Source organism: Sminthopsis crassicaudata, chromosome 3, assembly GCF_048593235.1.
Source record: "Sminthopsis crassicaudata isolate SCR6 chromosome 3, ASM4859323v1, whole genome shotgun sequence".
Taxonomy (NCBI): Eukaryota; Metazoa; Chordata; class Mammalia; order Dasyuromorphia; family Dasyuridae; genus Sminthopsis; species Sminthopsis crassicaudata.
The window spans coordinates 56,044,518-56,071,372 of record NC_133619.1 but is presented as its reverse complement, the minus strand read 5'-3'; the positions used below and the strand labels follow the sequence as shown (position 1 = coordinate 56,071,372).

General features: G+C 34.4%; 1 protein-coding gene across 2 annotated transcripts in view; it reads left to right on the top strand.

Moving 5' to 3' along the window:
• The window catches only part of NYAP2 (neuronal tyrosine-phosphorylated phosphoinositide-3-kinase adaptor 2), a 322,006-nt gene that overhangs the window by 97,963 nt on the left and 197,188 nt on the right, over nucleotides 1-26,855 (top strand). The gene's annotated exons all lie outside the window — the stretch shown is intronic.

The window sequence follows — 26,855 nt, the reverse complement described above, 5'->3', positions numbered from 1 at the left end:
AGTTTCTAGCCACTACAAAAAGGGCTGCCACAAACATTTTGGCACATACAGGTCCCTTTCCCCTCTTTAGTATTTCTTTGGGATATAAACCCAGTAGTAGCACTTCTGGGTCAAAGGGCATGCATAGTTTGATAACTTTTTGGGCATAGTTCCAAATTGCTCTCCAGAATGGCCGGATTCTTTCACAGCTCCACCAACAATGTATCAGTGTCCCAGTTTTCCCACATCCCTGCCAACATTCATCATTATTTATTCCTGTCATCTTAGCCAATCTAGTGTAGTGGTCTCAGAGTTGTCTTAATTTGCATTTCTCTGATCAGTAGTGATTTGGAGCACTCTTTCATATGAGTGGATATACTTTCAATTTCATCATCTGAGAATTGTCTGTTCATATTCTTTGACCATTTATCAATTGGAGAATGGTTTGATTTCTTATAAATTAGGGTCAGTTCTCTATATATTTTGGAAATGGGAAAAGGTCCACCTTCTTAAACTATGGTTTGTGACCCCATATAGGGTCTTGAACTGAATGTGTATATCATGAAATTATGATTTATTATCTGTAAATGTTTATTTTATATATCTACATATCTGTTGTCACATATAAAAAAAAAAATTCTTGGGCAATAAGGGGCCAGAGTGGAAAAAAAAAAGTTTAAGAATTGGGTTAGAGCATTGAAAGGCTAAGTTATTTGTCCAATGTCAAACAATTAGAATGTGTCCCATGTTCAAATTGAAGCCTGATTTTCCTGTCTCTGAGGCTGGATCTTTATCCATTACATAAAAAGTCTTTCAGTAAGATATACATATGTGATGATGTCCTAAGTAACTTTTGCTAAGATAAGATACTATTCTCTACTACTAAATGTTTTACATTTAGAAAGCCAACATATTTAATAAAAATAACTGACATTATCTGAAATATTATCAATAACCAGACTCGCAAATACTAAAAGCATTAAATAGACTATGTAGTTTACTAAGAGATACACAAGAAAGAACTAGAGATCTGACTTCAGGGCCAATAAGAACTAATTTCAGTCCCCACTTTTGACAACATTCTGGCTGTGTGATCTTGGTCAAGCCACTCTATTTCTCAATACTCTAGACAACTCTCTGAGACCATAAGCAACATTGTACAGCTGATCATCTTTGACAGATCTTATTCTTATCAGGAATACAATGATCTAAGACTTATGATGGAAAATACTATTCACATCCAGAGAAAGAACTATGGAGTATGAATGCAGATTGAAGCACACTACTTTCACTTTTTTTTTCTTTCTTGCGGTTTTTCCTTTTTGTTTTAATTTTTTCACAATATGACTAATGTGGAAATATGTTTAACATGATTGTGCATATATCCTATATAAGATTCCTTACTAGCTTGGGAAGGTATAAGAAAAGTGAGGGAGAAAAATGGAAATAAAAATCTTACAAAAGTGAATATCAAAAACTAATAAATAAAAATTTTAAGTGGAATATTTTGAAGGAAGTCACCAATATGGGAAAGGGTCACAGGGCAAAATCAAGGTCATAGGACAGCCCCTCATCTCCTGCCAAATTTCCCAGTTCATTGGAAAGATAGCCAAACCTCATTAGCTACAAGTGTGATCTAGTTACTAATACAATTTGAAAAGCTAGATTCCAGTATAGAAATTCAGACTGATATATATGCAATAGCCTTTTTTTTTCTTCTGTTGATTTATGCTAAAAATATTAATTGTACATGGAGGAGAAAAGTGTACTCAGAAGTTTTGGTTTGGGAAAATCAAATGGGCAAAACCATGATATAGGGGGGGTTCCTCCTGAAGGGAGAAAATGGAAAAAAAACAATGCAGATATTTGTTTTCTATCTTATTCATGTAGTAAAATATCAGTACCACTCATCTTAAGACAGTAACAAAGTAGGACTGGCCCATGTGAATTAATATTATTGGTTATCTGCTGCTTCAGTTTGTTTATACTTACAGTCTCTGTAGAGGTATAGGAGGTAAAATTTTACATGAAAGTTAATTTCTTTTTAGATAGTACCCTAAATGCTGAATGTTATTAATATGCATATATGGCTGTGAATGCTTGCTCACAATAAAATAACCTTGAGAATCAAGTTTTCAATGAAGTGCAAATAGATTTAACAATGCTTCTATTGTTAATGGAATCAGGGGACCAGACTCCAGACCAGTAGGCAGAAAATGTATGCCAGACAACCTGTCTGTGCTATGAAATCCATTATGAACATGTTCTGTCTCCAAATAGTTGTATTTTTTTCTTTCAGAACTGGTCTTCGGATATAATTCATTTCTGAGCTGTTTGTGTGTCTTTCTCTGTGGTTAAATGTGACAGGAAGATGGGCTATTATATTGGATGTTTCAGTTCTTGGTCTAGATCTTATATATATACATATATATGAATATGTATTTATATAGCAGAAAAAATATACATATATATAGTAGAAAACCTGTCTCTTCTCTGACTTTGATCTTTGATGGGTGATGAACTCATGGGAAAACCCATTTTTAAATATCTTTTGTTTTCTGTGAATGATGAAACATTGAGCCTTACTAGTTTGAAATGGGTGATTATCATGATTTACTCTAGTTGTAGATAGTCAGATATCTAAGCCCCCCAATGGAGAGAGCACAGTGCTTGTAGTCACAAGTATCTAGTTTCAAATACTACTTCTGATATTTCTTGGTGGGTTTTCCTGTCCAAATAAGTTAACTGCTGTCCTCAGTTTCTTTATCTATAAAATAAGGAATAAAAAATATCCTGCCCTTATAGGATTGCTATGAACATCAAAATAATTAACATATGTAAATATGTAACATTTGCAAACCTTAATTTGAGATATTCACATATACACATATATATGCACAAATATTTTTAATTATTTTCATTTTAATTGTTAAAATATCTTAAAATAATAAGTATATGTACTTATTTTATATAAGTAATTTAACATCTCTGACCCACAGTTTGTAATGCTATGTAAGACAAATAAATGCAACAGTAAATACTGGACTTGGAATCAGGAAAACCTGAGTTCAAATCCAGGCTCAACTCATTCTATCTGTGTGAGATTGGACAAGACCCATAACCTTTGCCTTCCTCAGTTTTCTCACTATAAAATGGGAATAACATTAGTACCTACCATATAGGTTTGTTGTGAGTATCAAATGATATAATATTTTAAAAGTGCTTAATATAGGGCTTATTCCCTTTCCTCTAAAATGGATAATTATACTCTTTAATGTACTCTTTTTTTTTTTTTTTTTTTTTTTTTTTTTTGAGGACAGGGGTTGAATACTTTGAAAACTGTAAAGTGCTAAAGAAATAGGAGCTATTGAGTGAATACTCAACAATAATGGTGGTGCAATAGATACAGTTTGGGGCCTGAAGTCTAGAAGACATATTCCTGAGTTTAAATCTGGCCTTGTAAGTCAGGAAACTTGAGGTCAAATGTAGCCTTAGATACTTACAAGGTGTGTGACTTTATGCAATCCACTTAATCATGTTTGCCTTAGTTTTCTACTCTGTAAAATGAACTGAAGAAGGAATATCTAGTATCTTTGTCAAGAAAACCCCAAATGGGGCCATAGTCAAACAAGACCAAAAAAAAAAAAAAAAAAAACACTGAACAGCAAAATAAAGTCCCTTTGAGATTGTATTTTAGTTGTTTTCAACATGAACTTGGATACCTTTTTAATCTGAATAAGAGCTTTGTAGAAAAAACTCCTCCCTTATTTCAGTTTTGACTTTCTGAGCATTTTCAGTTATTTGAAACATAGAAGAAAACCAAGAAATAACAAAACATTCATATAATTAGCTAAAATAGAAGCTACAAAGCCTCTAAAATAAAATCCACATATTTTACTTATGGAAGAACTCATAAGACTTTTTTTTCTTTAGGACCTATTTGATCTTATTTTATACATAATTTTATTAAGGGGAATTATCTGGTTTTCTGCTCCAATACATATTAAAAATAGTAAATCAAAAGTGGAGAGATGAGCCTAGTCAACAAGCATTTATTAAGCTCTACTATGATCAGGCACTTAATAAAATAAAAGTATATATTGGGGATAAATGTCAATTAAAATATTTCCTGTCCTAAAGAACTTTCATTCTAATAGATGACGCAAATCTAACTTGCATATGAAAGAGATTTAGAAGTAGATTTTGTCTGGATTCCATTGATAGAAGATAAAGAAAAAACAAATGTTGCTGCTGATCTTCTACTACTATTATGATGGATTATTCTTGGTCTTGTTCTTATTCTTCTTTTTCTTCTTGTTCTTGTTCTTCTTGATGTCCTCCTCCCCCTCCCCCTCCCCCCTCTCCTTACCCCTTTTCCTCCTCCTCCTCCTTGTTCTCCTCCTCCTCCTTCTTCTTCTTCTTCTTCTTCTTCTTCTTCTTCTTCTTCTTCTTCTTCTTCTTCTTCTTCTTCTTCTTCTTCTTCTTCTTCTTCTTCTTCTTTTTCTTCTTCTTCCTCTTCTTCTTCTTCCTCTTCTTCTTCTTCCTCTTCTTCTTCTTCTTCCTCTTCTTCTTCTTCTTCTTCTTCTTCTTCTTCTTCTTCTTCTTCTTCTTCTTCTTCTTCTTCTTCTTCTTCTTCTTCTTCTTCTTTCTTCTTCTTCTTCTTCTTCCTTTTCATGATGCTACTCTTTTCGTTATTGGTACTCCTTCTCCTCTTGCACTATCACCACCACTATCACGACCACCATTACTACTACTACTACTACTATTACTACTTCTAATAACACTATTAAGACTTAAATGTTTTGTGATTTACTAAAAGGTTAACTTTCCTTTAACTAGAAAAAAAAATTATTTGTGGGAAGTAGTTTACCTTCTTATGATGCTGGATAAAAAAGTCACCACTGGTTTTTTTTTTCCTAAATGATACTGATTTACACAATTAATTCAAAGATGAGTGTCCCAAATAGATGAATACAAATTAAATCTAAATATTTCCTCAAAACATCAAAAGTTCAACTGTAGGATTCTTCCAGATGAAAGCAAATTTTAAGTAGGAAACTGGGGGAGGGGAAGAATGCAATGTAATCTGAATTGTCAAGTTCTTCAAGTAATTTTTCTCAAAAAAAAAAATCTGAGTTTACACAAGACCTGTGCCAACCATAGTTTTTCAAAATCAATGAAATAAGCTCCCTATCCTAATAAACTTGCATCTTTTCCTAGTTCTTGATTGCCTTTTTAGTACTTGGAGAAGCACAACAACCTCCATGATGTATAGTCAATTGTAACGATTCTTTAAGAATAATCCAAAGTAGGGGAAGCAAGGAGCTCTTTTGACATGTGTTGCCTGGAGTGTTCCCCTTTCTCATCTATGCCTCTGAAAGCCCCCAGCTCTGTTCAGTATTCAACACAGGTGCCATCTTCAAAAAGGGGCTTTTCCTTCATTTCTTTTCAGTTAAGTGTTGACATCTGGATTTGTCTCCAAAATACTTACTAGTTCATTTGAAATGAAAAAGATTTAGTCAATGACTCACAGGTAGAAATTTTCCACCAAAAGGCATAGACATGTTTTGTCATTGCATTACAAAATACCAAACTAAACAAAACACAAGTTTAATTTAAATTTCAAACATCCTACCATATCTTTCTTGATATAATTACCAGATGTATGTATGTTTAATTCCACAATACATTCTTTATTTCAAATACTTATATTTAAAAGCAGTTTGTCTTAGTAGATATGGTGACCAGTCAATAAGTGGTAGATTTGATCCTGGCCAAGTCACATGTCTTTTGGGGGAAGGGATATCCAGGAAACTCCCTAGGATTTTTCTATTAAAACATTTTGCAATCAGTATTGTTGGAGGGAGTCACTATGTCAGTACCTCTTCATGATGATGAAATTAAGAGATTATTAATATATATTTCACAAAATCATAGAAGCTTCCATGGCTCCCTAATCATCCTTGACCTCTCAAAATTGATCATTCCACTTTAGCTTGAAGATCTCCACTAAGGAGGAACTTATTTCTGGAAGTGTTATATTCCTTTTGTGCTAACTCTAAAGGTTAGGACTTTTCTCTTTTCAACAGACCCATTTTTAAGCAGTATTTCAAGTACTTAAAAAAGCTATCATGTCCCCTCAGATCTTTATCCTCCATCATTCCTCCAAGTGATTCTCATATGCTATGTTGTCATATCCCTCTATTATTTTGATTTGTCTCTTAATATTTTTTCCAGATCTTAAAAACCTTTCTTAACATGTAGTGCTCAGAACTGAATGCCTTACTCAATAAATGATTTGACTGGAACAGAGTGTAGCAAGATTATTCTCTTCTTATTTCTGGAAACGATTTCTCTGAAATCAGTTAAAGAGCGTGATGACTTGTTTTGACTGTGATATAATTCTGTTGATTCATATTGCATTTTTCACTCCACCAAATCTTCAAATCTTTAAAAAAAAATGCTACTTTCATCAGTTAGACAAATCATCTTGTATTTATAAAGTTAATTTTTTAATCCTAAGATTATTTAATAAAAAATAATTTATTCAGTAGTATGTGCCTGAAACTATATCAAGTACTGAGGACATAAAGTGAGGAATTAAAAATAATAAGAAGAATAAATTCTATCTAGTAATTTTCATCTTATTAGATTGAACTCAGTGATTGAGTCTATCTGAATTTTTTCTTAACAATCATCCAGTGTGTTAATTGTTCCTTCTAATTTTATATCATTTGAAAACTCGATAATGACCTTGTCTCTGCTTTTATTTAAGTCAATGAAAAAATATAAATAGTTTAGGGTCAAATATAGAAACAGTTTTCCATTAGAGATCTATTTCCAAATGAGATCAAGTGAGACAATATTTGTAAAGAGATTGGCATAGTGCCTGGCACATAGTCAGCACTTAATAAATATTGATTCCCTTCTTCCTATATTTCCAAGTCAATATTCATCCATAAATGATTTTTCTTTGATTTCAACCATTCAGCCAGTTCTGGATCTATCTAATCGGTCTCTATAATTACATAGACCAAAGGTGTCAAAATAGATGTCCTGTGCATGTTGTAGGGATTAAAAGTATCCCATTTAACATTAAAAGAGACTGAGGTAGAGATCTGAGCCAATGTAATTATATTAAAGAATCCATGTCCATTATATTAAAGGATCTCTCTAATGAAGTGGACTCAGATATTCCTCATTATCTGAGATGTCTCTTCCTTTAAAGGTTCTATTTTTATAAGGTTGGATGTCCAATTATTCTGGAAAAGCTATATCAAATATAGAATAATTCTATTGATTGACATGTGACATGTAAGCTATAATAAGCAATATGTCAGCAGGATCACATGTTGGGTGAAGTAAGGGATATCTCTGTAGCGTGCTGTCATCTCCAGAAGCTGCTGGATCGCTCTCTAGGAAGAGATCTGCTGTGTCTACTCAAATCTCTCAGACAGATTCTTCTTCCTGTAACGAACCGTTGTCTCCAGGCAGTTGCTGTTAACTCTTGTCCAAAGAAGTGACTTTCCTTCCTGCAGAGAGCCCCGTCAAGCCTGATGCAATTCAGAGTCTTCTCCTCTTCCTGGAGTGCTGTCCTCTTTATCCTCCCAGAGAATGGGCGTGGGATAATGCAAGGGCTTCTGGGAAGAACCACTTCAGCCAATGGGCTTGCTCCTTCTATCAAGTCAACCTGAGTTCTCACCTTGTAATTGTCCAACCTGAATTCTCACCTTGTCACTATCCAGACAACCCGAGTTCTCACTTAGTAATCCTAACATATCTCCACAAAGGCTAAACAAGGTTTCCCTTAATTTGTACAGGATGAAATGGTACAAGTTATTATAGTTAGTGACCTAAATGGTTATGAGATAGTCATATGTTCCTATTGGACAAGTGATTGGTCTGGAGGTATAAAAATATGTAGTGGGACTTTCCGTTAGTTGTCATCTCTGCCATAATGGGCTTGGTCACCATGAAAAGGAAAAACAAGGGCAGAGGGCCTATAGTTAAGCAAGTGAACTTAGAATTTGCAGTTCACAGGTCTGGGACCTTTTATATGATCCTATCAAATTGATTAATACTGATTAGAATGGATTATAGGTCCAAAATGAATAATTTCTTACAATTTGGCTGAAGAGCATGCTAAATCTGAATTAAAATTATATTAAAATGATAAAATTAACATGACAAGTAAAAATGTGTTACAGCAAGGATAATGCTGATTTGTGGTTTTCTAAGTTAATATGTGTCCATAGGGATCCATATCTATTTGAATTTGACATCACTGATGTAGTTCACATAGTTCCATCTATTTCGCAAGAACAACATGAAATATTTTACTAAACAAGAGGCTAACAGGTAGGTAAACTGTATTGGAAACATATCTCTGATATCTCGGTTTAATAATCCAGTAAAGAAGGAACTACTTTTAATTTGTGATGGCCTAAACTTGATGAAGTATGGGGCTCTTTACGATTACCACTTTTCTCCTATATGTTAATTTAAGTCCTGGAAAAATGCTTAAATATATTAGATAACCATTTATCTAATATATTTGAGAATTTTTCTAGGACTAAAATTTAAACTTATTGCCCTATAATTTATGTTTATGTTCTATGCAACAAACCAAAACTGTGTCTTGTTCCATCAACTAATATAGATATGTAATTAGAAAACTTTTTATATCATGCAAATGTATAATCACACATTAAGCAGTATCTTCACACACAGCTGGCTTCAGCATCAGGAAGATATAAATATAAATCTTCTGATGTTACCATATGACCCTAGGTGAATAGCTTGATCTCACTGTGCCTTAGGCAACTCCAAAAGATTAGGAATTTTACACTCTACTCTCAGAATTATGTTCTGCTTTGATTGATAGAATTTAACCATATCTTCTATTGCTGCAGGATTTTACCCATTTTCAAGGGCAGTGTTCTATAATGAATTTCTAGAATTTTGTGTATAAAGAGAAGATGAAGAAATAATAATTTATTAAGCTCCTACTATATGTCAGGAATAAGTTATTATTCCCATTATATGTCAGAAGCAGCTAGAGGAACAATGGATAGAGTATTGGGCCAAGAATCAGAAAGAATCATATTCATGAGTTCAAATCTGGCATTGTGGTAACTGTATGACCCTGGGCTTTTAATCCTATTTGTAAAATGAGTTACAGAAGGAAATGTCAAACTACTCCAGTATCTCTGCCAACAAAACCCCAAATGGAGTAAAAAGGAATCAGTCACTACTAAAAAACATGTTGGACATTTACTAAACACTTTCCAAATTTTATCTCATTTGATATATTTAAAAGAACTTTTGGAAATGATTTGAATATTGATCTTCTAATTTATATATGATTTTAGTGTTGTTATTTCTATTAACAATATTGATTATTTAAAGGGTTATTAATGGTTATGCATTTTTGTAGGGAAGAGAAGTTGATAGTTATTTTGACTTGCCATTAATTGTATCACGCTTTCTGTAATGCTGAATATTTGAACAAGAAAAAGTTAACATGACTTGATCATGAAATGTATTGGTGGTATTGGGATACTAAGAGAAAAATCACTTGTTTAAAGCATTTATCTGGTAAAGCCAGATCTTGAATTAAAACATAATTTCTTGTGACACTCATTCAAGTTCACAATTTCAGATTCTTGCCTGAGTTTCCATTTCTCTAAGATTTCGTTTCCCATTATGCTTCCCTGGAGAATGTCTGTCATTAGGAGAAATTATCGGTACTTTCATTTCCCATGAAAATGAATATGTAGACAGAGCATTTGTATCATGAGCAAAGAACTCTGATTGGTATATGATTTTACTGAGAGATTAGAATATTAACAAAAAAAAAAAAAAAAGAAAAAGAAAAAAAAAAAAAGCCTAGAGGCTGGTATTTCACCATCAGTCCAACAGAATAGTCAACAATGTCTAAGATCATCTCAACTGTACAAGTATGTTGCCAGACCTAGGAGTCCGGACAGAATATTGTCATGGAGCCATCCAGTACCAATGTTTGCACTAAAAGACTAACACTAGCTGCCAGAAGCAGAGATATGTAGGATATGTAGTTATAAGGACATAGGAAAGAGGCATTTTCAGCTAATTTTTCATTTCAAACCCAAACCCACTAGTATACAAGCCTTTAGGACATTGTCTTTTATGCAATTACTTCTATTGCTAGATTCATCCCAATTATTCAATTGCTATTCTATCCAAATTAATACATGGATATTTTATTTGTAGCTCCTATATCAAATATTAATAGAGCCCATTGACTCAATATTGACTGTAGAATTTTCCCAGTTTATTCTGAGATAGGAGACATGAGTTATATGAGGACACCCATTATAATCCAAAAATAGATCAAGCTGAATTCAGATGCATGTGATTCCAAAGATGAGTGGAAAAGTGTTACAATTAGATGATCCCTAAGGTATCATCCCATTCTAAAATTACTTGAATATCAGTGTAGTGAAGCTCCCGGAATAGCAAAAGAAAATGAAGTTTGCAGAAACCAACAAAGAAGGTTGATAGGTAATCATCGAATGAAATGGAACATAGTACAATGGGGAGCAGGACTAATATTTTCTATTTCCTAATCAGAGATGTGAGCATCTACATTAGCAGGTATGGTTTAGCCTACCCTATGGAGTCCTGTCCTTATCTTGATGATGTAATGCAGCAAACAGTCAGTAGTATATGACTATTCAGATATAAATGAGCTTAATGGTAAAAAAAAAAAAAAAGCAAATAAAAATGTAGACAAGGATAAACACTTTGGATTATTAAGGACTGTACTGAAATATTATGTCTTTCCATTTCTTATTAAATATGGGATACTAAACAAGAATGGCCTAAAGATTCATTTAGCCAAAAAAAAAATATTCTTAGTGCTGACTAAAGAAAAATTATTTAGGAGATAGGGAGGAAAGAGTAATATCAAAGTAGGAGATATCTATTCCTAGTGTTTTTGCTCTATTTGAAGACAAAAGACATATTCAGGATCATAGATTCATTGTCTTACAGTTAGATCTTAATGGGCATCTAATCTAATCTCACTCTAAATCATTTTCTACATAAAGCCTCTAAGATGCAGGTAGTAGAAATGTTTGCCCTGGATTAATAAGGGGTAATATTATATAATAAATAAGTACTTTTGTAAGTTCAGAAATAGGGATCTAAGTGAGGCTGAAATAGTCATAAAATTCCCAGCAGAAGGAGAATCAGGGATGTAACTAAGCAAATAATTTATATAGGAAGAGAGAAATCCAGTGCTCCTTTTAACCAAAAATAGAATAATGTTTTGTGACCAAGTGATAGGATGGAGATTAGGCAGATAAGAAAAGAGAATTACTGTTGAGAGAAAGAAATATTGGTGGGTAGATGGATAGGGAGTAAGGAACAATGAGATAGTTTACAGAGCTAGAGGAGTTTATAAGAGGCTTTAGAGTTGTAGACAGGAGAGAGATATTTTTGAGCAGGGGAATAACCTTATGGAAAGAATGCTTCAGAAAGATTAATTTGGTAGAATATAATATAAACAAGAAAAATTCTGAATTTTTGGCATTTGATTATTGATCTAAATTTGAGGTGGAGACTTTTTTGTGTCTTCATCTATATTTCAAGAATATTTGGGAAATGTATCCTAGTGAAATTAATGTATAATTAACCCAAATATAGGACTAAGCCCTTAGGCATTTACCTCCATAATGTGATGTCAAAACTTAAGGTCTTGTTCTTGGAACTTTTCACCCTGGGTTTCACTCAAGTCCTAGGGGATTGACATGAATACATATCATTAAGATTGAGCCAAATCCCTAGGGATTCACTACTGAAATGACACTCCACTCTCTTGGAACATTTTATTTAAGAAAATGAGTCTATGAGGGAGGAGAGTTTGATTATTTAAAAGAAAATTATGGCTGGAATGTCATGCAGCAGATAAATGTAAACCTGAAAAGAGGATAGATTTAGCACATTCCTTTTCATTGGTCTTTCTTTGCATAAAGGCCAATCCAATTTGGGGCCATCTTGGATTCATTTTGGTAGGTTTCAAAAAATAAAGTTGTGTTTAATGTGCTATCCACATTATTGCTAAGCCCTAACTTCTGGAATCTCAATATTGATTTTGTTAATATTTATTTTGTGACATTCAAACAATATAAATTAGAAAGAATATAACCCGAGGGCAATAAGTCTATTTTAGAAGCTGTAACTGTAATTATTACCAATATACTTAGGTGACAGAGATTTTTTTTTAAACTTTCTAGTTTTTTTTTAATTATTCTTTTGAATTTTCTCATTGAATAACTTAGGAGAATGAATCATGTCTGCTGAAGCACACTCACATTTAAGGAATGGATGTATTCCTTAATACATTTAAAAAATAAAATGTATTCTTTATTTGTCAAATACCTATGACTAACAGAATTGTGGCCATACTTGGATTATTTGAAATATCTCACCTAGTGTCTAAAAGAGCTAATGTGGTAGAATTTGAAATGCCTTGCCATCTCCTAAGTAAGTTTAGAGGTTGAATTTTGTCTTATGAGATATTTGACTTTATCTGGCCAAATTTAAATATGCAAATAATAAAAAGTTTTATGAGGGAACCCTATTAGAAGCAACTGAGATGCATCGAGAAACTCACTACAGATTGAGGGAACAACAAAATATAGAGTAGCTAGATGACCCAGTAAATAGTTCTCTGCCTTGGTCTCTGGAAGTCCTGATTTTCTGTGTGACTATAGAAAAATCACTTAACTATTCATATCCTCAGTTTTTTCTGCAAATAACTATAATAATGTCACCTACATTTCAGGATTTTTACAAAGATAAAATGAGATAAAACTCTATATAAATGCTATTGATGATCATGATGGTGATGATGCCAGTATTTCTGAAAATAGAATTCCAAAATGTCTGCCAGGAATCACAAAGGGAGAACACTTCTCAAGTTGGAGTTCAAATCCTTCTTCAAAAAATTTGAATTTGATTAGCTGTATGACTTTGGGAAAGTCACTTAACTTACCAATGTCAATCTCCTCCTCTATAAACTTTGGGATAATAATAAATTACCTATTTTCTAGGGTTGATATAAGGATCAAATTACATAATGTGCATAAATTGCTTCATAAGTGCTAATGCACTATATAAATGCTAGTTGTTATTGTTATCATCACCAAATATTATTATATTTGAAAAATTTTAAAAGGAAAAAAAGATGAATGTTCACTCATTGGAATAGACTAGATTGAGCTCATGTCAGATAAGAGCTTTATCTTTCAGATTCAGTGGTGATAATGCATTTTCTGGACAGCAAAACAACTGTTTGGATATGTATACATATATTGTGTTTAATTTATACTTTAACATATTTAACATGTATTGGTCAACCTGCCATTTGGGGGGGGGGAAGAGGGGAAAAATTAGAATAAAAGGTTTGGCAATTGTCAATGTTGTAAAATTACTCATGCATATATCTGGTAAATAAAAACTATTAAAATTAAAAAAAAAAAAACTAAAAGAAAAAAGAAAACTAAACCAAAAAAAAAAAAGAGATTGTATCCAATCTTTAAGCAATTTAATGATATCTGGGATGACTTTGCTTAGTGTTAGGTTTCTGACATAAGTTAAAACTAACATAAAATGAATTGCTTCTGGTAAAAAGTCACAGGGCCCTTCAGATATGAAACCCTAGATTTGAAAGTCATTACTGAGTTTTACATTTTAGAGTATTAATTTCTTGGACAATTTCCAATGAAATTATAATTGTATAATATGTCATAAATGGGTTGCTATCTGCATTGGTGGAGACAAAGCCAACATCATAGAGGGAGTTTGCCCATAATGATGAAATCAAAGCTCCTGCACATAATTATATAATTTATTGAGAATGTGAGGGAGAGGATAACTTTATTAAGATGCAGTTATGAACTCCTAAAATAAAATTAAGGTTAATGAGTTGAGAGAAGGTGAGTTAGTTTTATTTCTTACAAAATTAGCCCATTAACATTCAATATATACATGTAAACTGTATTGTTTGAAAATGTTTGTCACTGTTTTTTTGCCTAAACATGTCATTCTGTATAGGGAAAGATGCTCACTTTTCTTTCTACCAGATAAAGTAATGTCAATTTTGATAAAAGACTCAAAAGCTAGAAAAGAAATAAAAAGACAAGTTAGTCATCATCTTCTTCCTTTCCTTTCAAAAGTCAATTTATCTTTGAAAATCCTTTTGACCATAAAAAATCCTTCAGGTTCATTTCAATTTCATATCTTCTTGAGGACAAATGAGAAATAACACAATATCCTAGATAAAAATGAATGTATGGTGATTATTATCCAGTTTTTTCACATAAAATTAGTTTTGCTCAGAAATATTGCTTAACAAAAATATTATCCGAAAGCCATTCAAAAAACCAGCATAGCATAGTGGCTATAGCATACTTCTTAGGGTAAAGACCTTCCTCTGACCCTTAAAAGCTGACTGATTCAAAGTTATTTAATCTCTCTATGGTTCAAGCAACTATCTAAGAGAGTCTAGAGAGGTCCTAAATAATGTGAAAAAAAGACAACCCCAAAAGTGGATGAATTATTAGAATTTTTACTACATGTTTCATTGGGTTGGAACCAATAACTACATTTTACTTAGTTATAACTTCAAATAGTATGACTTTGAATTCACAGGACTACCTCACAGAATTCATTATTGACATTAATTGGGACCTTCTTGGATTAAATTATTGAAAGGTTTTGACCTCTAGGTATGGGGACAGTTCTGGCATTTAAAAATATCGCAAGATTCTGATATAATACTCCTGATTGCTACTTTGCCAAGAGTTGTTGAGTTATGCTAAGTTAGAATAGGAATAGAGAATGGACCCATAATTTCAATCATGTAAGGGGTTGCTAGTAAAGAATTTCCTTTACCAAATTTCCCAGATCCTCATGCCATGGATGGCTCTTATCTTTTAGCTACTGCTTATTTCTGTTGACTGCTCTCATCTTCCTCTAAGACAACAAACAAAAAACCAAAACCCTTGTGAAATTCTCTTGAATTGAATTCTTTCTCTATAAAAAAGATGCCAATGTTTGAACACAGGACTTCTTATTCTTGTGGAAATTCTATAATTCAGATTACTGATGAGAATAATTTTTAAGACTACTAATGTCTAGTTTATGCCTGTTAGAAGAAAAGCTAAGATAAATCTAGAAAACATACTGAAAAGACATCATTTTTCCAATAAAGGTCTATATAGTCAAAGTTATGTTTATTTTTCCCCCGTAGCAATGCATGATTGTAAGAGTTGTGTCATAAAGAAAGCTCAGTGCTATAGGACTTTTGAAAGTCCCTGGGATAGCAAGGAGGTCAAATCAGCCAATATTTTAAAAAAATACTTTAGAAGTTCAAATATTGAAGCTGAAGCTTAAAAATTTTAGCCCTATGATGAGGAGTTGAAAAAAAACAAAAACCCTGGATGTTGGGAAAGATTGAAGGCAAAAAGAAAAGGAGAGGGCAAAGGTTGAGATATATAGATAGTATCATGGGAATATTATTATTATAAATAAATTACAAATTATTATATATGGACTTGGATAGACTTTGAGAAATAGTGGAACATAGAAAAGCCTCCTCTGCTCTGGTCCATGAGATCATGAAGAGTTAGACATAACTGATGACAAACAACAACATGGTAACAACAAAAGTCTCTAGCATTGCTTGCTTTAGTAAATGAAAAAGTCAGGACTAGCTTCCCTCTCAGGTTTATGTGGGCAAGCTCAGGCTACTTGCCATGTAATTCTCTCATAGTAAACATTTCTCAGAGTAACTAATTGGTATAGTGGATAGAGCACCAGCCCTGAAGTCAGGAGGACCTCAGTACAAATCTGACCTCAGAAACTTAACATTTCCTGGCTGTGTGACCCAAGGCAAGTCACTTAAACCTAATTACTTTAGGAAAAAAAAAAAAAAAAAGAAAAGAAAAAATAATTCTGTTCCTTTGCATGTATAGAGCAGGGTATTGCAGTGTAATATCCATCTCTTTCCCTTCCTTTATCACCCTATATCTTGCTGCACTCTTTTGGTTTTGAAGTCCAAAGAAGAAACATTTAACGGGCCTAAAAAAGATGAAATTTTGCATAGTATGCTATCATTAACTAATCTAGAATAAATCTTCCCCTATTTCTGACTCTTAGATGCCGATCATCTTATTCTCATGTACCAAGAATCAAGTAGAGTAGTCTCCTAAATCTTTTCACCAATATCTTCCATGGTACATTCTTCTTTTGATAAGTTATACCCTGTAACTCGTTTATTTGGAAATATCATCAAATAATCAGAGGTATCTTTGAATAACTGCTATTGTATTTATAATAAGACATGTTTAATATTTCATCTTAAAGATTATTATATTTTTCTCTGATGTGCATTCATCTTGTTTCTTTAATAGGATTCATAAGTTCGCAAGGAACAAAGAGAGTGTGTTAAGCTTTTCTGGATCTTCCACAGCAAATGATCCATATCCTGGATGCTTAATGAATAAACAATTAAAATTTCCTGAATTTAATTGAGTAATAAAGTAAAGAATAGTTCAGAGGAAAGAGGATGGTATTATCCAGTTCTTGAGTTCTCCTTACCTCTATATTTATTTATTAATTAACATATTTATGTATCTATCTAGCTATCTACTTTTTTATCCACTTTATCTATCTATCCATCTCTAATATATCTGGTTAACTATTTATCTATTAGCAAGGAGGGCATCCTTTCTGGTATATATACTTGGTGACCAGAATTTAAATTTATATCATTGAACTTTGAAAAATTGAAGTAGAATTTAGAATATCTAATTTTCCTTTCTTCTGCATGATTGTATATTCCTAATGCAAATACATATACACACATTCTCATACTCACATGTGAGTAATTCAGTATGTGTGTATGTGAAAATTTTTCTGGCTAATATAATGTCTCCCTTTTATTACCATGAAAATATTAGCTTTGCGTATTTTATTAACTTTAGATCCAAAATTTTGAGTGTATAGAAATGTAAGAAATGCATATCTTTTTGGGATTATTTTATTTGTTATTGTCAAACACCTTTGATATCCTTATATGTATCCACAAGTTTTGTTCACTTGAGTACTTCCTTAAAGCCCTTCAATCATTTTCAGGCAGTCAATATTTTAAAAAAAATCAAGAGGGAATTGAAAATATTTCATAAAGTTGGGGGGGGGGAATCACTCTTGCCTTAAATTTTTGCCATACCTAGTTTCATCAGAAAAGTTCCATTAAGCTCAAGAGGAATGTAGTTATTCATGGTAGAGAACTATCATATATTTCAAATGCGTAATTTCAAGGTCTCTGAATCTTTGGGGAGCTCTTGTTTGTTCACTACCTTTAACATCCCCTCGTTTATCTTTTTCCTATATGTCTCAGGTTAAAACACTCTCCTTGTCCTTCTTCAAGTAATTTTAAGTTCTTAATTTTCTGTTGCTCTTCACCTTTTGGCCCTATTTATTTTCTCTGAGTATAATCAGCTTTTTTGTTGAAATTCAATCCTCTTTCACTAGGGCTCCTAGTCTAATTCCCTTGATGCCACTTTTCCCCATGCCTACCCCACCCTAGAGCAGCTGGTATAGGTAAACAAACCTCAATAGCCTTGCAAATGAAAGGTAAGCAGATGAGAGAAGAAAAATGGATGAAATGAAATATCGAGGAAGGATGAAATCCATCGACCCATTTGTCCAGGGCATCTATGGCATATTCCGGGCTTCCTCAGACAGCTGGTAAATATCTAATCTTTTCATCAAAAAGAAAATAGCTGAAGTTTACAGAGAGAAACATTGGTAGGAAAAAAATGTGTTGTTATGGTCATCATATAAAGGTGATCTCTTCTTGTGAATAAAATATAAGCTACAACATACAGAAGATTAATAATTTATTGATTCATTTTAAGCCATTTCTTGAATGATTTCAATCCTGTTGTCTTTAACCTAAATTTTCCGCAGTAGCTTTGGTTTGGGGACATCTAAATGAATTGATCTTTTAAAAACTGAATGATAATTATTTATTATTTTTAAATCATGAATACTTTGGTCTAATATATTCCCTTTTACAGCTATTTCATAAAATTTGAATTTTATGTAGCTTAGTTTCAAATACTAAATATTTTTTGGGGATAGGAAATCAGTCTTTAACCAAGCATTTGCTAATTTTATGTAGTATATTTCCTCTTTATGTTCTTCTGTGAAAGGTAGGACAAAGAGTCAAGTGGGCACAATTTGAGGTTGTATTTCATAAATACCAAGATCTACAATATCATTTCACCATTTCAGGAATGATGAAACTAGCTAGTTTCTGAATTTTTAAAAGCATTTCTTTCTCCTGCCTAGCTATTCTTTCCAGCTTAATATTAAAATGTGGGGAACCTATAAGGAAAGATAAGGTTTTTTTCTTTTGTAGGCAGGATTCATATCTTAAGAACTATAATTAAATTAATCAAAATAATTGGAAATTTATATAAGGAATTTTTTTAAAATTAAGAAATCAATATTTTTAATATTTTTCAGAAATTGGAAAAATCACATAAACTAAAAAAATTTGGAGAACCTCTGAAATGAGTGACTATTTTAGAAGTGTGTGTGTGTGTGTGTGTGTGTGTGTGTGTGTGTGTGTGTGTGTGTTTCACCAAAGCCTAGATATGTGAATATTTCTCTATGTGAAGCACAGGGAAATCACCTTTTCTAAGCTATAACAGTATAAGGTGTTGTTCTTTGAACAGGGCACAAACAATGGTGCTATGTGTTCTTTCACTTCTGCCTTGTTCATACTGCTTTGCATGACTTGCCAGTGAATTCCTTTAAATGTTTGGTTTGGATAATTACTTCTAGCTAGAGTTGCACTACATAGGCAAGAATCTATTATTATGCTAGCTCACCCTTATCTTTTAGTCATCATTTCACAAATTTATTTATAATATTTTGTGCAAGAAGGGCTAGAAGGATCATATGGATCAGCCACCTCATTTTATCAAGGTTTTGTCTCTGCCATATTATAATATTTTCAAATACCTTGATTTAGAAAGAAATAGAACCATGTAACCTACTCACCTTAGTGATATTGAGGTTGCATTGCCCTAGAGGATGCAATATTATAGTTAGGTGAAAGATTACTTAGGCAACTGTGGGACAGAGCAGGTGCTTATTAAATGCCTGTGAATGAATGAATGAATAAGTTGAGTGAAGATGCCCAGGGTCACATGGGAGATCAAGAAAAACCTGGAGATGTTCATGCTATTGAGATCCCTTTCATATAGCCCCTCTACTATAGATCCAAGTAATATATGATATGCTTAGTCTATTCTAAAGAGAACTCTGTGATGATCAAGGCTCACCCAAGTACACTCTTCTCCAATTAGCAAATGTAAAATTATCCTAGTAGTCTCTGTGATAATGAAGGAAAAAGAAGAGTGTTCAAATATTTGCACATGTATGTCTTGAGCTAGTCAATAAACAAATAAATCAATCATTCTGAAGAGTTTATTAAGTACTTACTGAGTTCAGGCAATAATGGGGATATCTAGTGAGGAAAAAAAAAATCTTCTTTCAAGAAGTGGAAAGTCCAATAGAAGAGTTCTATAAATAACCAGCTATTATAAGACATATTTAGCACAAGCTGAAGGTCATCTGAAAGGTGAAAACCTCAGTTGGAGGGCTGGAAAAGCTATCTTGTGTGATATATGTTTTGAACTAAATCATGAAGAAAACAAAGGAAAATAAGGAATGGAAACAAGGAGGCAGCATGGACAACAGAACATGAAAATGCATGGAGACTAGATTTGAAGTGTTAGGAAGAGGATAAATAGTTAGTCCAATGGTTCTCTTCAACAATGAGATGATTCAAACTCATTCCAGTTGGTCAGTGATGAAGAGAGCCATTGTACCCAGAGAGAGGACTGTGGGAACTGAGTGTGGATCACATCATAGCATTTTCACTCTTCTTGTTGTTTACTTGCATTTTATTTTGCTTCACTTTTTTTCTTGTGTGGCAGGATAATTGTATAAATATGTATACATATATTGGTTTTAACATATATTTCTACCATTTTTAACATATATTGGACTCCTTGCCATCTAGGGGAGGGAGTGGGAAGGGATGTGGAAATTGGAACACATAGTTTTGCAAGGGCTAATGTTGAAGAATTGTCTACACATATGTTTTGAAAATAAAAAGCTTTGATTAAAAAAAATTTAGTTCAGGATAGCTGGATCATAGTGTGTGAGGAGAGAAGTAAAATATGAAATAGAATGGAAATGCAGGAAGGGGGTAGATCATGAACAAATTTATATGCCTAAGAAGGACTTAATATGAAGTCCTCTCCCAGACCACACCATGGTTTCCACCAACAAATTCATGAATCTGGTCTTTTCTGCTATCTCTTTGGCTCTCCTACTTACTGAACCAAAGCTACTAAAATTACAATTCCTATGGATGTAAATGAGACATTCTTCTCACCCTACTTTGGTCTCTTTAGCTTTCCCTTCACTATAGAACACACAAGCAATTTGGTACCAGATTCAGAAAAAAGTTATTATTAAATTCCCTTTCTGAAAAAAAAAATAGTGGGTGGAAGATATAACAATGTCAAGAGGGTACAAAATGTCTAGCTCTCTTGGTGACAATAGCATTTAAATGAAAAGTCAAGGCATGAGGCATGGAAGTAGATGAGCTGAGAAGAGAAGTGGCAGCTATTAGTGTTTCTGCAGGAGGTAAATGTTTCAAGCTTTGATGCTGTACAGAATTCTCTGAAGGCCCAGGCAAATAGCACAGTGAGAGAGACAAGAGGCGTGAGACATTTTAGCCACTGAGCCCTGCAGGCTTGCTGAGCTGGGCTTATGGCATTAAGGTGGACTTGATTTCTGCTTCTGAATACTCCTGATTTTCTCCACAGAGACATTTGCTTCTCATAAATAACCTTTGAAATAACCTCTGGGCTTGTTTCCAGACACTGTTCATTTAAATTCATTTTCTCTGTTTAAACTCGAGTGGCTATTTTAAAACTTCAGGGAAGGAAAATCTATTAGGGGTTAAGCTGAAGGTGAGGAGCTTCCCAGGAAACCTCTCACAGGCTTCTTTATCTGGTCCTTCAGAGTGGGCATAAATTGTCAGGGTGGTGGAGGAAGTTGGAAATAGAGGGAGTGAGGAAGATCCTCATGAAATGATTTAAAAATCCTGAATAAAGTACAAACCATATCCTTGCCTAAAGATGCATGATTTGTCTCCTCCAGGAAATGAGATTTAGAGGTCTGATAGCATTTGTCCATTTTCTACAGTATAAAAACAATAAAGATAACACTTAGAAAGAATAATTCACTGAAATGAAAAGCTATATGAAAGCCTCTCGTGGTCAGCTCTTTTCCTTTATGTCTTTGAAATCATGCCATCCATAGGGTAACACAGGTTGCCTTGGGCTTAAAGCCAGCACTGGGTTTTCCTTCTTGCAACCACTGTAATGATTTTTCTTGGCCTCCATCTTTAGCGAACTCCTTCTATCCACTATTGTTGAAAAATATCTAATATACCTCTACATTATGTCTTGATATTGATAAACTCAGTATTTCCTCTAGCCATAAGTAAATGTTTTGGGGTGGGTAGAAGGTCATGAGATCTGTTGGGAATGAGAATATGTTGATAAAAGTATGCAGTATTCACATAAAACTTTTGCTCTTTTCTTCCATTGTTTTTTTGTGAGGCAGGACAAATATTTTTATCACTATTTAACAGATGAGAAAAATCAGTCTGAGAGTTGTCCCCAAGCACACAGCTAATATTAGCAAATGTTAGAGGCAAGATTCAAACTCAAGTCCTAGTGTTTCTTTCCTATATTTTTCACAGGGAAAAGCACATGTTGTTGTATGTCAAGAGAACTGTTACATTTATGTCTCACCCTTATTTTAGTGTAGAATTTCATTTACACTATCGGTTAAATTGAGTGAAATTAAATACAGAGAATACAGTACTTTTCTTTTCCTCATTACCTCTGATGTACTAGATTTCCTATTATATTTCTCAGGTGAGCAATTTATTTCATGAGCACTCTCAGGCATTTGTAGCTGTCTTTCCTATTGTTTGTCATAACTAAATTGGACATTCTACCAACAGGTTTCAGCAATTTTTTTGCTGTCTCTGTCTTTCCCTTTCTGTGTCTCTGTCTCTCTCATCTCTCTGTTTCTCTCCCCCTCTTTTCCTCTCTCCCTCTCTCTTTCCCTCTCTCTCCCTCTCTTCCTCCTCTCTCCCCCCCCTCCCTCTCTCCCGCTCTCCCTCTTCCTCTCTCTCTGTCTCTCTCTCTGTTTCTCTCTCTCTCTGTTTCTCTCTCTCTCTCTCTCTCTCTCTCTCTCTCTCTCTCTCTCTCTCTCTCTCTCTCTGTTTCTCTCTCTCTCTGTTTTTCTCTCTCTCTGTTTCTCTCTCTCTCTCTCTCTCTCTCTCTCTCTGTCTCTCTCTGTCTCTCTCTCTGTTTCTCTCTGTCTCTTTCTCTTCTCTCTCTCTGTCTCTGTCTCTGTCTCTCTTTGTCTCTCTGTCTCTCTCTCCATCCTCTAATGTTAATTTCATGACTGAATTGAGACATTCACTTTTGAAGCCAGTCCTCTTTACTTTTGTCAGTTAGACAAGCACATCTGCTCCTGGCACTAACTGTCTGTGTCCTGCATGCCATGCAAAGGGTATTTGCTTGAGGAAGAAAATATATAGGTGAAGATGAGGAAAAAAAAAAAAAAAAAAAAAAAAAAAACTTGAACTCCAGCTTTCACAAAGTCCCTTTTCTTCTTACTGGAAGTTTCCTTTGACACACATTGATTGGTTGTCATGTTGTGTAAATCAAAATTATATGTATTGTTACTCCACAGTACTGCTGCTGGTTTAAAAAAGAAAAAAAGGGGGGGATTGGAAGTCCTAATTATTTTACACATAGCAAGAAAGGGAAAGAACATGCTTAGCACCATATGTCTAATGAACTCATAAGCACCAAGAAAAACATGATAATCTGGGGTCTTACCAACAAAAATAAAACATAAACTCACAACAAACAAAGTAAATTGTATAGATAATAATATCTAGCATTTATTCATCACCTTCCAAATGCCAAGTATTGTGCTTAGTTCTTTACAAATACTATTTATGTTATCCTCACTATAACATTAGAAGGTACATAATATTATCTCCATTTTACAATTTAGGAAATTGAGGTAAATTCCTTCACACAGTTAGTAAATGTCTTGGGGTAGATTTCAATTCACCTCTTTCTGACTTCAAGCCCAATGATTTACTGAACTATTTTGCTGCTGAGTTATCCATTTTAAAATTAACTCTGTTCTTTCTCATTGTAATCAATAGCAAAGATTGTGGAACCCTTGAATTGCCCAAATAATTTTTTCTAGTGTTTCTATGTGTCCCAGGTCCCTGTCTTGTCTTTAAAATGGCAATCTCCTTTACCAGGCTAGAAGAGTTCTCAAGGGATTTTGGCCAATGCCCTACACAAAATGAGCCCTGGAGAAAATAGGTGCTTAGTGACTGGGTATTTATGGCAACACTAATATTATTTGAAGATCCTGGTAGAAAAATAAATGCTACAAAGTAAATGATATGGAGAAAATGAAATAACTGACATATATATTGTGCTTTATATTATCATTCCCATTTTATGATTTGAGACTGGATATAGTTATCTATAATATATATATAAATCAGTGAACATTAAGTGCCTTATATATTCTAGGCACTGTGTATATATGTAATAAGGGTCTGAATGGCAAAGAAAAAGTGGAGCATTGATGGAATTGGCAAGGAGAAAGCTGTGACAGAGATCAGTTTTGCTCCATGGTCGCACCCTCTGGAAAGGTCATCTAGTCAGAAATTCAAGTTATAGGGAACCTTTGAGGTCTACCCTCTGTGGAGGTCAGGGGCAGCTTAGCTATATCCTATCAGGAATCCCAGTCAGGTCCCTGGAGTTAAATTCCCCCTGTTTATCTGGCCTATGCCATTTTTGCTGAATCTCCTTTTGGTCAGTTTGCCACAACATTTGGTCTTATGGTGCCTTTCCTCTTACTCCTTCCCCACACCACATAGTATCTCTCCTAAATCCATTATGCCTTAGGATGTTTCTCCTTTCAAACCCCACATCTCTTTCTTATAACTAACACTTTTAGGATGCTAAGCTTCTTTTAGCATTTAGCTTGCCAGCTAAGGCACACCTTCATCCTCATGGGCTAAATCTAAGTTCCACTAGGGAATTTGTTTTTTCTGTCACTAATTATTAAAACCCCTCTCCTTGCTTTGTGCTCTCCAATTCTATTTCATATTTGCCACTCCTGGTGTCTCTTTTACCTCTGATTTTGTCTAACTTCTTCTCCTAAATAATACTGAAGAGGGGGACCACAGAACTCTGAAAATCCGTGAAGGAGAAAATCTCCTTCAACTCTGCCTCTATAAGAGACACTGCCCCAAGTGTTTTCCTTTAAATGAATTTAAATTTTGACTCCTTGAGAGGCGTGGTCCACTTGTCCAGAATGCTGGCAAAGTTCCATTTTAAAAGTTGGTGAAAACTTTTCTGGAGATTTGAGAAGAGTAAGATTGAGTCCCCAATCTCCCCACTGTATAGTACCCCAAGAAGGGGACAGAATAGAAGCATTTAAATGGCAGGTTGCCAAGCCATATGGGAAAGGTCTGAAAAAGGCCTTGAATTCTGTGACCCCCACTCCATGGGAGAGGGGGAGGAAAAGCCAGATGGAGGGTGGGGGAGAAAGAGATGCCATCTTACTCAGTGCGTTCTGAATGGCGAGGGCTCCTCTGGCGATTCTACACAGGAACTGGAAGTCAGGGTAGCTCGTCTAAGCCCCCAAACCTTGCTGGGAGAGCAAGACTTGAAGGAGATGGCCCCACCTCTGTTCAAGGAGTAGTAGCTGTGGGTAGAGACATATCTCCAAGCTCATCTCAGTACAGTAACCTTTCTCCTCATGGCTAGGACCATTATAAGACTCCATTGTATTTAACAGTGGAGTGGGAGAAGGGCTCAAACATGGCTCCTTTTAAGTTTCTTTGGTTATCTCCCCAGAACAGATCAAAGAGAGTGGTGGCCTGGGACCCTCTGAGAGGGGTGGGATCCTCAAAACGGCCATGTGTCTCCTTGGTCTAGGCATGGGGTGTTAAAAAAAACACTGCCCCTCTTGTCTAGAGTTCCTGCCTAAGAGCAGGGTTTTCTGGTGAGAGAGAGAAAAAGATTAGAAATGCCTGGAGATTCAAACAAAGAGGGAGTTTCCTCAAGCCAAGCATCTACTCAAGGAAGGATTTTAGAGGCAGAGGTGTGTCTAGGCGTCTCTAGAGACTGAGTGTGAGACAAAAAGAGGCCTTTTGTCAGAAAATGCAAATATCCCCCCCAGGGAAATAAGGCCCACAGCCCAGACCCAGTCTGGGTGATCACTACCTTTAGAGATAGGGTCAGACAAAAGAAGGAACACAGATATTCTTCCTGGAAGAATACTGCACCAACAACTCAAAAAGTTGGGGTTCCATTTGTCACAAAATTATGTCTAGTTTTGGGGTCCCCATAGGGCCACCATAAATGATGAGGTTTAGATTTGGGGTATCCAAATGTAAATGAGATTTAGTGGTGGTGCAAGCAGTTCTCTGTAAAGGAATTTACAGACCCGAAAACCTAGATTGATAAAAGAGGTTTATTATAGGCATTGGAAGTAAGGTTCAAGTCTAGTTAGTAAAAGGTGTTAGGTAAAGAGAAGGGACACCGGAAACAGTATTCCAGTGGGCAGATGTTCTTGGGGTGCCAAGCATGGTAGCTAGCATGTTTGGAACCTTTGCCAAGAGAAGGCTTTTGGCTCTTTTATAATAGGGGGTTTTGGCTGAAGGGGGCTTGTTGGTGGCGTCCCAGATTGGCTCCAGGCTGGATTTCAGCTAGGGTTAGAATCTGAATTGAATTCAATGGGTTTCAACCAAATAACAAAGATGAAAGTTTTTGTGCTTGGGGTGGAGTCCCCTCAATGAGGCAGAGTCAAAAAAAGTTTTCTCCTTTTGGGGTTCCCTCTTCAACACTACCTTTTGTGAAAGACAATGGCCAATGTGAATTCTTTATAATCAAACTCCAACATTTAATGTCTACCATCATCTGGTGCCTAAATAGCATTATTTGGTGCTATATCAGCTACATCATATCAACATGTATGTACATACATATATATATATATATATATATATATATATGTATAAAATATAGAGACAAATAGATAGAAAGATAGATATTTAGTAGTTATCTGAGTTAGTGCTCTGTCCATGATATTCCAGTTTGTCTCCCTCTCATCCTTTTCTTTCCAGACAATCTTATTCATATAGTCTTGTCAAAGTCTATTTCCTCTCTCACGTGTTCCATAGACTGCCTCAGGGCTGGGATGTTTTCCTACCTCATTTCTACTTTGAATTCCTAGCTCTCCCCAAGGATTAGCTTGGTTGATGCCTTTTTATAAACTTTTAGAGAATATCTTGTAATCTCTACTCCTTAGTTTTCTTCCTCTGCTGAAATTATATTGCATATCCTTTGGATTTATATATTTGTCCTATAGGCCCCTAATAGACTATAAATTAGTAAAGGACAAGGAGTTTTTTTTCATTTTTTATGGGTTTGTCTTCACATCTGAATATACTTTGCCAATGAGAGGCACTTAACATTTGAATTGAAATGAATAAGGAATAAATATGGGTTAACAATTCTATTTAAATCAAAGAATATTTATGTGCCCAAAGAAATAGACTTTGTAATGAGGAAGGAGGAGTTATAAAAATATAGGGAAGAGAAAGGAAAGGG